General features: G+C 46.7%; 1 long non-coding RNA gene across 1 annotated transcript in view; it reads right to left on the bottom strand.

Moving 5' to 3' along the window:
* Positions 1-17,181, bottom strand: part of LOC145536975 (uncharacterized) — a 411,144-nt gene that overhangs the window by 67,705 nt on the left and 326,258 nt on the right. The window contains exons 143-149 of the long non-coding RNA XR_014076109.1: positions 15,035-15,345; positions 12,726-13,036; positions 10,417-10,727; positions 8,108-8,418; positions 5,799-6,109; positions 3,490-3,800; positions 1,181-1,491 (exon numbers count right to left, since the gene is read on the bottom strand). This is a non-coding gene — a long non-coding RNA (uncharacterized LOC145536975). The remainder of the gene's footprint in view (positions 1-1,180; positions 1,492-3,489; positions 3,801-5,798; positions 6,110-8,107; positions 8,419-10,416; positions 10,728-12,725; positions 13,037-15,034; positions 15,346-17,181) is intronic.

The following is a 17,181-nucleotide window of genomic DNA, read 5'->3' as shown; positions in this document are numbered from 1 at the left end:
TCTTTGCAACCCCACGGACTGCAGCACGCCAGGCTTTCCTTTCCATCACCAACTCCCAGAGCTTGCTCCAACTCATGTCCGTGGAGTCAGTGATGCCATCCACCCATCTCATCCTCTGTCATCCCCTTCTCTTCCCACTTTCAGTCTTTCCCGCTATCAAGGTCTTGTCAAGTGAGTCAGTTCTTCGTATCAGACGACCAAAATATAGGAGTTTCAGCTTCAGCATCAGTCCCTCCAATGTATATTCGGGGTAGATTTCCTTTAGGATGGACTGGTTGGATCTCTGTGCAGTCCAAGGGACTCTCAAGAGTCTCCTGCCACACCACAGCTCAAAAGCATCAATGCTTTGATGCTCACCTGTCCTTATATTCCAACTCTCACATCCATGCATGCCTGCCAGAAAAACCATTGCTTTGACCAGACGGACCTTTGTTGGCAAAGAAATGTCTCTGTTTTTTAATATGCTGTCTAGGTTGCTCATAGCTTTACTTCCAAGGAGCAAGCGTCTTTTAATTTCATGGCTGCAGTCACCATCTGCAGTGATTTTGGAGTCCCCCAAAATAAAGTAAAGTACAGCAGTTTGCTTTCCATCTTAAAGCACAGGAAGGAAATAATGCTATCCTCCCTGGCAGGCTGCAGTCCATAGCGTCGCACAGAGTCTGACATGACTCAAGAGACTTAGCACACACCAACCCCAAAGCCAGGTCTTTGCCCCGCTCCCCTGCAAGAACTGAGATAACATCAGCGTCAGGTCAGGACAAAGGTATTGACCCTGGGCTTTAGAGTGAACCTGCAAAGACACAGAAGTTCGCAGCTGGTGGGTGGGTTCAGACAATGTAGGCCTTCCACTACATTTGTGATTTTCATCCACTTGAGCATCTGCAGGCTCCTAGAAAATATTCTGACTCAAACCAGCAAGTCAGTGTATTCCCATTCCTTCCATACAGGTCCTTCTTGCTCCAAGCCATGGTACTTTATTTAGACTTTTGGTCACCCTCAACTTCGTCAATGGCATCACCTATTTAAGGTACTTGGCATTAGGCCAGTCCATTGCACTCTGTCACTCCTGTCACAATGGGCCCAGGCCCTACAAAGGGCAGATTCACAAGACAAGTGCCCCCATTTTCAGTGCTTGGCTCTAAGGCCCACCACAATGTTAGGAAACTGAGGCCCCGCTTACCTCCTTCCTGTGACTGGACTTCCTGGCAGCAGCTGGAGGGCTCCGTGGTCCTGGGCCCTCACTGATCAGAGACTAAGCCTAGAACCTGACTGTCCACCGATCCTGCCAGATCACACAGAAAAGGTTGAGGGCCAGGCTTGAGTTCAGGTTCTGTTGTTCCTAAGTTGATCTGACCGGCCTCCACTGCTAGGCCTCGCAAGGAAGAGCAGCTCACAGCTTTGGCCTGATCAAACTGTTTCCGCACGATGGCAGTGCTGTCCCAGAAGAGAGACATCTTGTTTCAACCATTCTTCTGCCTCTGCCCTTTGAACCTGAAAAAGACACCATAAACAGACAGACACCAGGAAATATGGCTGACTTGTATTTGACTCAATTCAGAGAAACCTGGTTATATTTCTACATTTTCTTTTTGGTTTCCATTGGACAAAGGTACCCAACTTTATCACTCATCTTCTGTTTTCCAGATTTCAATTTTTACTTGATCCCTTCTTTTTTTTTTTTTATCTCCAGCATTTTTTCAAACTATCCAACTGTTTGGAGGCATCAAGTGGCAAACCTCTGGCATCCATGCGTAAGACACAAAAGAAATTGACTATACCTAAGGACTTGCCAAACCTAGGCAACAGGCCACATGTTTATTATCTTGTCTCACTCAGATGGTAAAGCATCCGCCTGCAATGCAAGAGACCCAGGTTTGATCCACGGGTCAGGAAGATTCCCTGGAAAAGGTCCTGGCTATGCACTCCAGTATTCTGGCCTGGAGAATTCAATGGACAAGAGGAGCCTGGTGGGTCTAAAGAGTCCGTGGGGTCCAAAGAGTCAGGCACAACTGAGGGAATAACACACACACTTCCCAAATTTGCTGGAGTCTTCATATTCTAGGCTTTGTGTGTTGAGTTGAAGAAGCCATTTGGTGAAGCTCTAGGGTGACCCAGATACTTCTCATGACTGAATGCAGACAATGCCCTACTTGTAATCATACACTCTTACATGGCTATCAATTCCAATCAGATGGCACACGTGACTTTGTCTCATACTATCATCATATATAATTGGAAAAAAACAAGTATTTTCCATCTCATAAATGGCCTTAGCTAGAGTTCAGTTCAGTAGCTCAGTCGTGTCCAACTCTTTGCAACCCCACGGACTGCAGCACGCCAGGCTTTCCTTTCCATCACCAACTCCCAGAGCTTGCTCCAACTCATGTCCGTGGAGTCAGTGATGCCATCCACCCATCTCATCCTCTGTCATCCCCTTCTCTTCCCACTTTCAGTCTTTCCCGCTATCAAGGTCTTGTCAAGTGAGTCAGTTCTTCGTATCAGACGACCAAAATATAGGAGTTTCAGCTTCAGCATGAGTCCCTCCAATGTATATTCGGGGTAGATTTCCTTTAGGATGGACTGGTTGGATCTCTGTGCAGTCCAAGGGACTCTCAAGAGTCTCCTGCCACACCACAGCTCAAAAGCATCAATGCTTTGATGCTCACCTGTCCTTATATTCCAACTCTCACATCCATGCATGCCTGCCAGAAAAACCATTGCTTTGACCAGACGGACCTTTGTTGGCAAAGAAATGTCTCTGTTTTTTAATATGCTGTCTAGGTTGCTCATAGCTTTACTTCCAAGGAGCAAGCGTCTTTTAATTTCATGGCTGCAGTCACCATCTGCAGTGATTTTGGAGTCCCCCAAAATAAAGTAAAGTACAGCAGTTTGCTTTCCATCTTAAAGCACAGGAAGGAAATAATGCTATCCTCCCTGGCAGGCTGCAGTCCATAGCGTCGCACAGAGTCTGACATGACTCAAGAGACTTAGCACACACCAACCCCAAAGCCAGGTCTTTGCCCCGCTCCCCTGCAAGAACTGAGATAACATCAGCGTCAGGTCAGGACAAAGGTATTGACCCTGGGCTTTAGAGTGAACCTGCAAAGACACAGAAGTTCGCAGCTGGTGGGTGGGTTCAGACAATGTAGGCCTTCCACTACATTTGTGATTTTCATCCACTTGAGCATCTGCAGGCTCCTAGAAAATATTCTGACTCAAACCAGCAAGTCAGTGTATTCCCATTCCTTCCATACAGGTCCTTCTTGCTCCAAGCCATGGTACTTTATTTAGACTTTTGGTCACCCTCAACTTCGTCAATGGCATCACCTATTTAAGGTACTTGGCATTAGGCCAGTCCATTGCACTCTGTCACTCCTGTCACAATGGGCCCAGGCCCTACAAAGGGCAGATTCACAAGACAAGTGCCCCCATTTTCAGTGCTTGGCTCTAAGGCCCACCACAATGTTAGGAAACTGAGGCCCCGCTTACCTCCTTCCTGTGACTGGACTTCCTGGCAGCAGCTGGAGGGCTCCGTGGTCCTGGGCCCTCACTGATCAGAGACTAAGCCTAGAACCTGACTGTCCACCGATCCTGCCAGATCACACAGAAAAGGTTGAGGGCCAGGCTTGAGTTCAGGTTCTGTTGTTCCTAAGTTGATCTGACCGGCCTCCACTGCTAGGCCTCGCAAGGAAGAGCAGCTCACAGCTTTGGCCTGATCAAACTGTTTCCGCACGATGGCAGTGCTGTCCCAGAAGAGAGACATCTTGTTTCAACCATTCTTCTGCCTCTGCCCTTTGAACCTGAAAAAGACACCATAAACAGACAGACACCAGGAAATATGGCTGACTTGTATTTGACTCAATTCAGAGAAACCTGGTTATATTTCTACATTTTCTTTTTGGTTTCCATTGGACAAAGGTACCCAACTTTATCACTCATCTTCTGTTTTCCAGATTTCAATTTTTACTTGATCCCTTCTTTTTTCTTTTTTATCTCCAGCATTTTTTCAAACTATCCAACTGTTTGGAGGCATCAAGTGGCAAACCTCTGGCATCCATGCGTAAGACACAAAAGAAATTGACTATACCTAAGGACTTGCCAAACCTAGGCAACAGGCCACATGTTTATTATCTTGTCTCACTCAGATGGTAAAGCATCCGCCTGCAATGCAAGAGACCCAGGTTTGATCCACGGGTCAGGAAGATTCCCTGGAAAAGGTCCTGGCTATGCACTCCAGTATTCTGGCCTGGAGAATTCAATGGACAAGAGGAGCCTGGTGGGTCTAAAGAGTCCGTGGGGTCCAAAGAGTCAGGCACAACTGAGGGAATAACACACACACTTCCCAAATTTGCTGGAGTCTTCATATTCTAGGCTTTGTGTGTTGAGTTGAAGAAGCCATTTGGTGAAGCTCTAGGGTGACCCAGATACTTCTCATGACTGAATGCAGACAATGCCCTACTTGTAATCATACACTCTTACATGGCTATCAATTCCAATCAGATGGCACACGTGACTTTGTCTCATACTATCATCATATATAATTGGAAAAAAACAAGTATTTTCCATCTCATAAATGGCCTTAGCTAGAGTTCAGTTCAGTAGCTCAGTCGTGTCCAACTCTTTGCAACCCCACGGACTGCAGCACGCCAGGCTTTCCTTTCCATCACCAACTCCCAGAGCTTGCTCCAACTCATGTCCGTGGAGTCAGTGATGCCATCCACCCATCTCATCCTCTGTCATCCCCTTCTCTTCCCACTTTCAGTCTTTCCCGCTATCAAGGTCTTGTCAAGTGAGTCAGTTCTTCGTATCAGACGACCAAAATATAGGAGTTTCAGCTTCAGCATCAGTCCCTCCAATGTATATTCGGGGTAGATTTCCTTTAGGATGGACTGGTTGGATCTCTGTGCAGTCCAAGGGACTCTCAAGAGTCTCCTGCCACACCACAGCTCAAAAGCATCAATGCTTTGATGCTCACCTGTCCTTATATTCCAACTCTCACATCCATGCATGCCTGCCAGAAAAACCATTGCTTTGACCAGACGGACCTTTGTTGGCAAAGAAATGTCTCTGTTTTTTAATATGCTGTCTAGGTTGCTCATAGCTTTACTTCCAAGGAGCAAGCGTCTTTTAATTTCATGGCTGCAGTCACCATCTGCAGTGATTTTGGAGTCCCCCAAAATAAAGTAAAGTACAGCAGTTTGCTTTCCATCTTAAAGCACAGGAAGGAAATAATGCTATCCTCCCTGGCAGGCTGCAGTCCATAGCGTCGCACAGAGTCTGACATGACTCAAGAGACTTAGCACACACCAACCCCAAAGCCAGGTCTTTGCCCCGCTCCCCTGCAAGAACTGAGATAACATCAGCGTCAGGTCAGGACAAAGGTATTGACCCTGGGCTTTAGAGTGAACCTGCAAAGACACAGAAGTTCGCAGCTGGTGGGTGGGTTCAGACAATGTAGGCCTTCCACTACATTTGTGATTTTCATCCACTTGAGCATCTGCAGGCTCCTAGAAAATATTCTGACTCAAACCAGCAAGTCAGTGTATTCCCATTCCTTCCATACAGGTCCTTCTTGCTCCAAGCCATGGTACTTTATTTAGACTTTTGGTCACCCTCAACTTCGTCAATGGCATCACCTATTTAAGGTACTTGGCATTAGGCCAGTCCATTGCACTCTGTCACTCCTGTCACAATGGGCCCAGGCCCTACAAAGGGCAGATTCACAAGACAAGTGCCCCCATTTTCAGTGCTCGGCTCTAAGGCCCACCACAATGTTAGGAAACTGAGGCCCCGCTTACCTCCTTCCTGTGACTGGACTTCCTGGCAGCAGCTGGAGGGCTCCGTGGTCCTGGGCCCTCACTGATCAGACACTAAGCCTAGAACCTGACTGTCCACCGATCCTGCCAGATCACACAGAAAAGGTTGAGGGCCAGGCTTGAGTTCAGGTTCTGTTGTTCCTAAGTTGATCTGACCGGCCTCCACTGCTAGGCCTCGCAAGGAAGAGCAGCTCACAGCTTTGGCCTGATCAAACTGTTTCCGCACGATGGCAGTGCTGTCCCAGAAGAGAGACATCTTGTTTCAACCATTCTTCTGCCTCTGCCCTTTGAACCTGAAAAAGACACCATAAACAGACAGACACCAGGAAATATGGCTGACTTGTATTTGACTCAATTCAGAGAAACCTGGTTATATTTCTACATTTTCTTTTTGGTTTCCATTGGACAAAGGTACCCAACTTTATCACTCATCTTCTGTTTTCCAGATTTCAATTTTTACTTGATCCCTTCTTTTTTTTTTTTTATCTCCAGCATTTTTTCAAACTATCAAACTGTTTGGAGGCATCAAGTGGCAAACCTCTGGCATCCATGCGTAAGACACAAAAGAAATTGACTATACCTAAGGACTTGCCAAACCTAGGCAACAGGCCACATGTTTATTATCTTGTCTCACTCAGATGGTAAAGCATCCGCCTGCAATGCAAGAGACCCAGGTTTGATCCACGGGTCAGGAAGATTCCCTGGAAAAGGTCCTGGCTATGCACTCCAGTATTCTGGCCTGGAGAATTCAATGGACAAGAGGAGCCTGGTGGGGCTAAAGAGTCCGTGGGGTCCAAAGAGTCAGGCACAACTGAGGGAATAACACACACACTTCCCAAATTTGCTGGAGTCTTCATATTCTAGGCTTTGTGTGTTGAGTTGAAGAAGCCATTTGGTGAAGCTCTAGGATGACCCAGATACTTCTCATGACTGAATGCAGACAATGCCCTACTTGTAATCATACACTCTTACATGGCTATCAATTCCAATCAGATGGCACACGTGACTTTGTCTCATACTATCATCATATATAATTGGAAAAAAACAAGTATTTTCCATCTCATAAATGGCCTTAGCTAGAGTTCAGTTCAGTAGCTCAGTCGTGTCCAACTCTTTGCAACCCCACGGACTGCAGCACGCCAGGCTTTCCTTTCCATCACCAACTCCCAGAGCTTGCTCCAACTCATGTCCGTGGAGTCAGTGATGCCATCCACCCATCTCATCCTCTGTCATCCCCTTCTCTTCCCACTTTCAGTCTTTCCCGCTATCAAGGTCTTGTCAAGTGAGTCAGTTCTTCGTATCAGACGACCAAAATATAGGAGTTTCAGCTTCAGCATGAGTCCCTCCAATGTATATTCGGGGTAGATTTCCTTTAGGATGGACTGGTTGGATCTCTGTGCAGTCCAAGGGACTCTCAAGAGTCTCCTGCCACACCACAGCTCAAAAGCATCAATGCTTTGATGCTCACCTGTCCTTATATTCCAACTCTCACATCCATGCATGCCTGCCAGAAAAACCATTGCTTTGACCAGACGGACCTTTGTTGGCAAAGAAATGTCTCTGTTTTTTAATATGCTGTCTAGGTTGCTCATAGCTTTACTTCCAAGGAGCAAGCGTCTTTTAATTTCATGGCTGCAGTCACCATCTGCAGTGATTTTGGAGTCCCCCAAAATAAAGTAAAGTACAGCAGTTTGCTTTCCATCTTAAAGCACAGGAAGGAAATAATGCTATCCTCCCTGGCAGGCTGCAGTCCATAGCGTCGCACAGAGTCTGACATGACTCAAGAGACTTAGCACACACCAACCCCAAAGCCAGGTCTTTGCCCCGCTCCCCTGCAAGAACTGAGATAACATCAGCGTCAGGTCAGGACAAAGGTATTGACCCTGGGCTTTAGAGTGAACCTGCAAAGACACAGAAGTTCGCAGCTGGTGGGTGGGTTCAGACAATGTAGGCCTTCCACTACATTTGTGATTTTCATCCACTTGAGCATCTGCAGGCTCCTAGAAAATATTCTGACTCAAACCAGCAAGTCAGTGTATTCCCATTCCTTCCATACAGGTCCTTCTTGCTCCAAGCCATGGTACTTTATTTAGACTTTTGGTCACCCTCAACTTCGTCAATGGCATCACCTATTTAAGGTACTTGGCATTAGGCCAGTCCATTGCACTCTGTCACTCCTGTCACAATGGGCCCAGGCCCTACAAAGGGCAGATTCACAAGACAAGTGCCCCCATTTTCAGTGCTCGGCTCTAAGGCCCACCACAATGTTAGGAAACTGAGGCCCCGCTTACCTCCTTCCTGTGACTGGACTTCCTGGCAGCAGCTGGAGGGCTCCGTGGTCCTGGGCCCTCACTGATCAGACACTAAGCCTAGAACCTGACTGTCCACCGATCCTGCCAGATCACACAGAAAAGGTTGAGGGCCAGGCTTGAGTTCAGGTTCTGTTGTTCCTAAGTTGATCTGACCGGCCTCCACTGCTAGGCCTCGCAAGGAAGAGCAGCTCACAGCTTTGGCCTGATCAAACTGTTTCCGCACGATGGCAGTGCTGTCCCAGAAGAGAGACATCTTGTTTCAACCATTCTTCTGCCTCTGCCCTTTGAACCTGAAAAAGACACCATAAACAGACAGACACCAGGAAATATGGCTGACTTGTATTTGACTCAATTCAGAGAAACCTGGTTATATTTCTACATTTTCTTTTTGGTTTCCATTGGACAAAGGTACCCAACTTTATCACTCATCTTCTGTTTTCCAGATTTCAATTTTTACTTGATCCCTTCTTTTTTTTTTTTTATCTCCAGCATTTTTTCAAACTATCAAACTGTTTGGAGGCATCAAGTGGCAAACCTCTGGCATCCATGCGTAAGACACAAAAGAAATTGACTATACCTAAGGACTTGCCAAACCTAGGCAACAGGCCACATGTTTATTATCTTGTCTCACTCAGATGGTAAAGCATCCGCCTGCAATGCAAGAGACCCAGGTTTGATCCACGGGTCAGGAAGATTCCCTGGAAAAGGTCCTGGCTATGCACTCCAGTATTCTGGCCTGGAGAATTCAATGGACAAGAGGAGCCTGGTGGGGCTAAAGAGTCCGTGGGGTCCAAAGAGTCAGGCACAACTGAGGGAATAACACACACACTTCCCAAATTTGCTGGAGTCTTCATATTCTAGGCTTTGTGTGTTGAGTTGAAGAAGCCATTTGGTGAAGCTCTAGGATGACCCAGATACTTCTCATGACTGAATGCAGACAATGCCCTACTTGTAATCATACACTCTTACATGGCTATCAATTCCAATCAGATGGCACACGTGACTTTGTCTCATACTATCATCATATATAATTGGAAAAAAACAAGTATTTTCCATTTCATAAATGGCCTTAGCTAGAGTTCATTTCAGTAGCTCAGTCGTGTCCAACTCTTTGCAACCCCACGGACTGCAGCACGCCAGGCTTTCCTTTCCATCACCAACTCCCAGAGCTTGCTCCAACTCATGTCCGTGGAGTCAGTGATGCCATCCACCCATCTCATCCTCTGTCATCCCCTTCTCTTCCCACTTTCAGTCTTTCCCGCTATCAAGGTCTTGTCAAGTGAGTCAGTTCTTCGTATCAGATGACCAAAATATAGGAGTTTCAGCTTCAGCATCAGTCCCTCCAATGTATATTCGGGGTAGATTTCGTTTAGGATGGACTGGTTGGATCTCTGTGCAGTCCAAGGGACTCTCAAGAGTCTCCTGCCACACCACAGCTCAAAAGCATCAATGCTTTGATGCTCACCTGTCCTTATATTCCAACTGTCACATCCATGCATGCCTGCCAGAAAAACCATTGCTTTGACCAGACGGACCTTTGTTGGCAAAGAAATGTCTCTGTTTTTTAATATGCTGTCTAGGTTGCTCATAGCTTTACTTCCAAGGAGCAAGCGTCTTTTAATTTCATGGCTGCAGTCACCATCTGCAGTGATTTTGGAGTCCCCCCAAATAAAGTAAAGTACAGCAGTTTGCTTTCCATCTTAAAGCACAGGAAGGAAATAATGCTATCCTCCCTGGCAGGCTGCAGTCCATAGCGTCGCACAGAGTCTGACATGACTCAAGAGACTTAGCACACACCAACCCCAAAGCCAGGTCTTTGCCCCGCTCCCCTGCAAGAACTGAGATAACATCAGCGTCAGGTCAGGACAAAGGTATTGACCCTGGGCTTTAGAGTGAACCTGCAAAGACACAGAAGTTCGCAGCTGGTGGGTGGGTTCAGACAATGTAGGCCTTCCACTACATTTGTGATTTTCATCCACTTGAGCATCTGCAGGCTCCTAGAAAATATTCTGACTCAAACCAGCAAGTCAGTGTATTCCCATTCCTTCCATACAGGTCCTTCTTGCTCCAAGCCATGGTACTTTATTTAGACTTTTGGTCACCCTCAACTTCGTCAATGGCATCACCTATTTAAGGTACTTGGCATTAGGCCAGTCCATTGCACTCTGTCACTCCTGTCACAATGGGCCCAGGCCCTACAAAGGGCAGATTCACAAGACAAGTGCCCCCATTTTCAGTGCTCGGCTCTAAGGCCCACCACAATGTTAGGAAACTGAGGCCCCGCTTACCTCCTTCCTGTGACTGGACTTCCTGGCAGCAGCTGGAGGGCTCCGTGGTCCTGGGCCCTCACTGATCAGACACTAAGCCTAGAACCTGACTGTCCACCGATCCTGCCAGATCACACAGAAAAGGTTGAGGGCCAGGCTTGAGTTCAGGTTCTGTTGTTCCTAAGTTGATCTGACCGGCCTCCACTGCTAGGCCTCGCAAGGAAGAGCAGCTCACAGCTTTGGCCTGATCAAACTGTTTCCGCACGATGGCAGTGCTGTCCCAGAAGAGAGACATCTTGTTTCAACCATTCTTCTGCCTCTGCCCTTTGAACCTGAAAAAGACACCATAAACAGACAGACACCAGGAAATATGGCTGACTTGTATTTGACTCAATTCAGAGAAACCTGGTTATATTTCTACATTTTCTTTTTGGTTTCCATTGGACAAAGGTACCCAACTTTATCACTCATCTTCTGTTTTCCAGATTTCAATTTTTACTTGATCCCTTCTTTTTTTTTTTTTATCTCCAGCATTTTTTCAAACTATCAAACTGTTTGGAGGCATCAAGTGGCAAACCTCTGGCATCCATGCGTAAGACACAAAAGAAATTGACTATACCTAAGGACTTGCCAAACCTAGGCAACAGGCCACATGTTTATTATCTTGTCTCACTCAGATGGTAAAGCATCCGCCTGCAATGCAAGAGACCCAGGTTTGATCCACGGGTCAGGAAGATTCCCTGGAAAAGGTCCTGGCTATGCACTCCAGTATTCTGGCCTGGAGAATTCAATGGACAAGAGGAGCCTGGTGGGTCTAAAGAGTCCGTGGGGTCCAAAGAGTCAGGCACAACTGAGGGAATAACACACACACTTCCCAAATTTGCTGGAGTCTTCATATTCTAGGCTTTGTGTGTTGAGTTGAAGAAGCCATTTGGTGAAGCTCTAGGATGACCCAGATACTTCTCATGACTGAATGCAGACAATGCCCTACTTGTAATCATACACTCTTACATGGCTATCAATTCCAATCAGATGGCACACGTGACTTTGTCTCATACTATCATCATATATAATTGGAAAAAAACAAGTATTTTCCATCTCATAAATGGCCTTAGCTAGAGTTCAGTTCAGTAGCTCAGTCGTGTCCAACTCTTTGCAACCCCACGGACTGCAGCACGCCAGGCTTTCCTTTCCATCACCAACTCCCAGAGCTTGCTCCAACTCATGTCCGTGGAGTCAGTGATGCCATCCACCCATCTCATCCTCTGTCATCCCCTTCTCTTCCCACTTTCAGTCTTTCCCGCTATCAAGGTCTTGTCAAGTGAGTCAGTTCTTCGTATCAGACGACCAAAATATAGGAGTTTCAGCTTCAGCATGAGTCCCTCCAATGTATATTCGGGGTAGATTTCCTTTAGGATGGACTGGTTGGATCTCTGTGCAGTCCAAGGGACTCTCAAGAGTCTCCTGCCACACCACAGCTCAAAAGCATCAATGCTTTGATGCTCACCTGTCCTTATATTCCAACTCTCACATCCATGCATGCCTGCCAGAAAAACCATTGCTTTGACCAGACGGACCTTTGTTGGCAAAGAAATGTCTCTGTTTTTTAATATGCTGTCTAGGTTGCTCATAGCTTTACTTCCAAGGAGCAAGCGTCTTTTAATTTCATGGCTGCAGTCACCATCTGCAGTGATTTTGGAGTCCCCCCAAATAAAGTAAAGTACAGCAGTTTGCTTTCCATCTTAAAGCACAGGAAGGAAATAATGCTATCCTCCCTGGCAGGCTGCAGTCCATAGCGTCGCACAGAGTCTGACATGACTCAAGAGACTTAGCACACACCAACCCCAAAGCCAGGTCTTTGCCCCGCTCCCCTGCAAGAACTGAGATAACATCAGCGTCAGGTCAGGACAAAGGTATTGACCCTGGGCTTTAGAGTGAACCTGCAAAGACACAGAAGTTCGCAGCTGGTGGGTGGGTTCAGACAATGTAGGCCTTCCACTACATTTGTGATTTTCATCCACTTGAGCATCTGCAGGCTCCTAGAAAATATTCTGACTCAAACCAGCAAGTCAGTGTATTCCCATTCCTTCCATACAGGTCCTTCTTGCTCCAAGCCATGGTACTTTATTTAGACTTTTGGTCACCCTCAACTTCGTCAATGGCATCACCTATTTAAGGTACTTGGCATTAGGCCAGTCCATTGCACTCTGTCACTCCTGTCACAATGGGCCCAGGCCCTACAAAGGGCAGATTCACAAGACAAGTGCCCCCATTTTCAGTGCTTGGCTCTAAGGCCCACCACAATGTTAGGAAACTGAGGCCCCGCTTACCTCCTTCCTGTGACTGGACTTCCTGGCAGCAGCTGGAGGGCTCCGTGGTCCTGGGCCCTCACTGATCAGACACTAAGCCTAGAACCTGACTGTCCACCGATCCTGCCAGATCACACAGAAAAGGTTGAGGGCCAGGCTTGAGTTCAGGTTCTGTTGTTCCTAAGTTGATCTGACCGGCCTCCACTGCTAGGCCTCGCAAGGAAGAGCAGCTCACAGCTTTGGCCTGATCAAACTGTTTCCGCACGATGGCAGTGCTGTCCCAGAAGAGAGACATCTTGTTTCAACCATTCTTCTGCCTCTGCCCTTTGAACCTGAAAAAGACACCATAAACAGACAGACACCAGGAAATATGGCTGACTTGTATTTGACTCAATTCAGAGAAACCTGGTTATATTTCTACATTTTCTTTTTGGTTTCCATTGGACAAAGGTACCCAACTTTATCACTCATCTTCTGTTTTCCAGATTTCAATTTTTACTTGATCCCTTCTTTTTTTTTTTTTATCTCCAGCATTTTTTCAAACTATCAAACTGTTTGGAGGCATCAAGTGGCAAACCTCTGGCATCCATGCGTAAGACACAAAAGAAATTGACTATACCTAAGGACTTGCCAAACCTAGGCAACAGGCCACATGTTTATTATCTTGTCTCACTCAGATGGTAAAGCATCCGCCTGCAATGCAAGAGACCCAGGTTTGATCCACGGGTCAGGAAGATTCCCTGGAAAAGGTCCTGGCTATGCACTCCAGTATTCTGGCCTGGAGAATTCAATGGACAAGAGGAGCCTGGTGGGTCTAAAGAGTCCGTGGGGTCCAAAGAGTCAGGCACAACTGAGGGAATAACACACACACTTCCCAAATTTGCTGGAGTCTTCATATTCTAGGCTTTGTGTGTTGAGTTGAAGAAGCCATTTGGTGAAGCTCTAGGATGACCCAGATACTTCTCATGACTGAATGCAGACAATGCCCTACTTGTAATCATACACTCTTACATGGCTATCAATTCCAATCAGATGGCACACGTGACTTTGTCTCATACTATCATCATATATAATTGGAAAAAAACAAGTATTTTCCATCTCATAAATGGCCTTAGCTAGAGTTCAGTTCAGTAGCTCAGTCGTGTCCAACTCTTTGCAACCCCACGGACTGCAGCACGCCAGGCTTTCCTTTCCATCACCAACTCCCAGAGCTTGCTCCAACTCATGTCCGTGGAGTCAGTGATGCCATCCACCCATCTCATCCTCTGTCATCCCCTTCTCTTCCCACTTTCAGTCTTTCCCGCTATCAAGGTCTTGTCAAGTGAGTCAGTTCTTCGTATCAGACGACCAAAATATAGGAGTTTCAGCTTCAGCATGAGTCCCTCCAATGTATATTCGGGGTAGATTTCCTTTAGGATGGACTGGTTGGATCTCTGTGCAGTCCAAGGGACTCTCAAGAGTCTCCTGCCACACCACAGCTCAAAAGCATCAATGCTTTGATGCTCACCTGTCCTTATATTCCAACTCTCACATCCATGCATGCCTGCCAGAAAAACCATTGCTTTGACCAGACGGACCTTTGTTGGCAAAGAAATGTCTCTGTTTTTTAATATGCTGTCTAGGTTGCTCATAGCTTTACTTCCAAGGAGCAAGCGTCTTTTAATTTCATGGCTGCAGTCACCATCTGCAGTGATTTTGGAGTCCCCCAAAATAAAGTAAAGTACAGCAGTTTGCTTTCCATCTTAAAGCACAGGAAGGAAATAATGCTATCCTCCCTGGCAGGCTGCAGTCCATAGCGTCGCACAGAGTCTGACATGACTCAAGAGACTTAGCACACACCAACCCCAAAGCCAGGTCTTTGCCCCGCTCCCCTGCAAGAACTGAGATAACATCAGCGTCAGGTCAGGACAAAGGTATTGACCCTGGGCTTTAGAGTGAACCTGCAAAGACACAGAAGTTCGCGGCTGGTGGGTGGGTTCAGACAATGTAGGCCTTCCACTACATTTGTGATTTTCATCCACTTGAGCATCTGCAGGCTCCTAGAAAATATTCTGACTCAAACCAGCAAGTCAGTGTATTCCCATTCCTTCCATACAGGTCCTTCTTGCTCCAAGCCATGGTACTTTATTTAGACTTTTGGTCACCCTCAACTTCGTCAATGGCATCACCTATTTAAGGTACTTGGCATTAGGCCAGTCCATTGCACTCTGTCACTCCTGTCACAATGGGCCCAGGCCCTACAAAGGGCAGATTCACAAGACAAGTGCCCCCATTTTCAGTGCTTGGCTCTAAGGCCCACCACAATGTTAGGAAACTGAGGCCCCGCTTACCTCCTTCCTGTGACTGGACTTCCTGGCAGCAGCTGGAGGGCTCCGTGGTCCTGGGCCCTCACTGATCAGACACTAAGCCTAGAACCTGACTGTCCACCGATCCTGCCAGATCACACAGAAAAGGTTGAGGGCCAGGCTTGAGTTCAGGTTCTGTTGTTCCTAAGTTGATCTGACCGGCCTCCACTGCTAGGCCTCGCAAGGAAGAGCAGCTCACAGCTTTGGCCTGATCAAACTGTTTCCGCACGATGGCAGTGCTGTCCCAGAAGAGAGACATCTTGTTTCAACCATTCTTCTGCCTCTGCCCTTTGAACCTGAAAAAGACACCATAAACAGACAGACACCAGGAAATATGGCTGACTTGTATTTGACTCAATTCAGAGAAACCTGGTTATATTTCTACATTTTCTTTTTGGTTTCCATTGGACAAAGGTACCCAACTTTATCACTCATCTTCTGTTTTCCAGATTTCAATTTTTACTTGATCCCTTCTTTTTTTTTTTTTTATCTCCAGCATTTTTTCAAACTATCAAACTGTTTGGAGGCATCAAGTGGCAAACCTCTGGCATCCATGCGTAAGACACAAAAGAAATTGACTATACCTAAGGACTTGCCAAACCTAGGCAACAGGCCACATGTTTATTATCTTGTCTCACTCAGATGGTAAAGCATCCGCCTGCAATGCAAGAGACCCAGGTTTGATCCACGGGTCAGGAAGATTCCCTGGAAAAGGTCCTGGCTATGCACTCCAGTATTCTGGCCTGGAGAATTCAATGGACAAGAGGAGCCTGGTGGGTCTAAAGAGTCCGTGGGGTCCAAAGAGTCAGGCACAACTGAGGGAATAACACACACACTTCCCAAATTTGCTGGAGTCTTCATATTCTAGGCTTTGTGTGTTGAGTTGAAGAAGCCATTTGGTGAAGCTCTAGGATGACCCAGATACTTCTCATGACTGAATGCAGACAATGCCCTACTTGTAATCATACACTCTTACATGGCTATCAATTCCAATCAGATGGCACACGTGACTTTGTCTCATACTATCATCATATATAATTGGAAAAAAACAAGTATTTTCCATCTCATAAATGGCCTTAGCTAGAGTTCAGTTCAGTAGCTCAGTCGTGTCCAACTCTTTGCAACCCCACGGACTGCAGCACGCCAGGCTTTCCTTTCCATCACCAACTCCCAGAGCTTGCTCCAACTCATGTCCGTGGAGTCAGTGATGCCATCCACCCATCTCATCCTCTGTCATCCCCTTCTCTTCCCACTTTCAGTCTTTCCCGCTATCAAGGTCTTGTCAAGTGAGTCAGTTCTTCGTATCAGACGACCAAAATATAGGAGTTTCAGCTTCAGCATCAGTCCCTCCAATGTATATTCGGGGTAGATTTCCTTTAGGATGGACTGGTTGGATCTCTGTGCAGTCCAAGGGACTCTCAAGAGTCTCCTGCCACACCACAGCTCAAAAGCATCAATGCTTTGATGCTCACCTGTCCTTATATTCCAACTCTCACATCCATGCATGCCTGCCAGAAAAACCATTGCTTTGACCAGACGGACCTTTGTTGGCAAAGAAATGTCTCTGTTTTTTAATATGCTGTCTAGGTTGCTCATAGCTTTACTTCCAAGGAGCAAGCGTCTTTTAATTTCATGGCTGCAGTCACCATCTGCAGTGATTTTGGAGTCCCCCAAAATAAAGTAAAGTACAGCAGTTTGCTTTCCATCTTAAAGCACAGGAAGGAAATAATGCTATCCTCCCTGGCAGGCTGCAGTCCATAGCGTCGCACAGAGTCTGACATGACTCAAGAGACTTAGCACACACCAACCCCAAAGCCAGGTCTTTGCCCCGCTCCCCTGCAAGAACTGAGATAACATCAGCGTCAGGTCAGGACAAAGGTATTGACCCTGGGCGTTAGAGTGAACCTGCAAAGACACAGAAGTTCGCGGCTGGTGGGTGGGTTCAGACAATGTAGGCCTTCCACTACATTTGTGATTTTCATCCACTTGAGCATCTGCAGGCTCCTAGAAAATATTCTGACTCAAACCAGCAAGTCAGTGTATTCCCATTCCTTCCATACAGGTCCTTCTTGCTCCAAGCCATGGTACTTTATTTAGACTTTTGGTCACCCTCAACTTCGTCAATGGCATCA

Source organism: Giraffa tippelskirchi, chromosome X, assembly GCF_054371585.1.
Source record: "Giraffa tippelskirchi isolate mGirTip1 chromosome X, T2T-mGirTip1v1.2.pri, whole genome shotgun sequence".
Classification (NCBI taxonomy): Eukaryota; Metazoa; Chordata; class Mammalia; order Artiodactyla; family Giraffidae; genus Giraffa; species Giraffa tippelskirchi.
The sequence above is the reverse complement of the archived record's forward strand: the minus strand, read 5'-3'. Positions and strand labels throughout refer to the sequence as shown.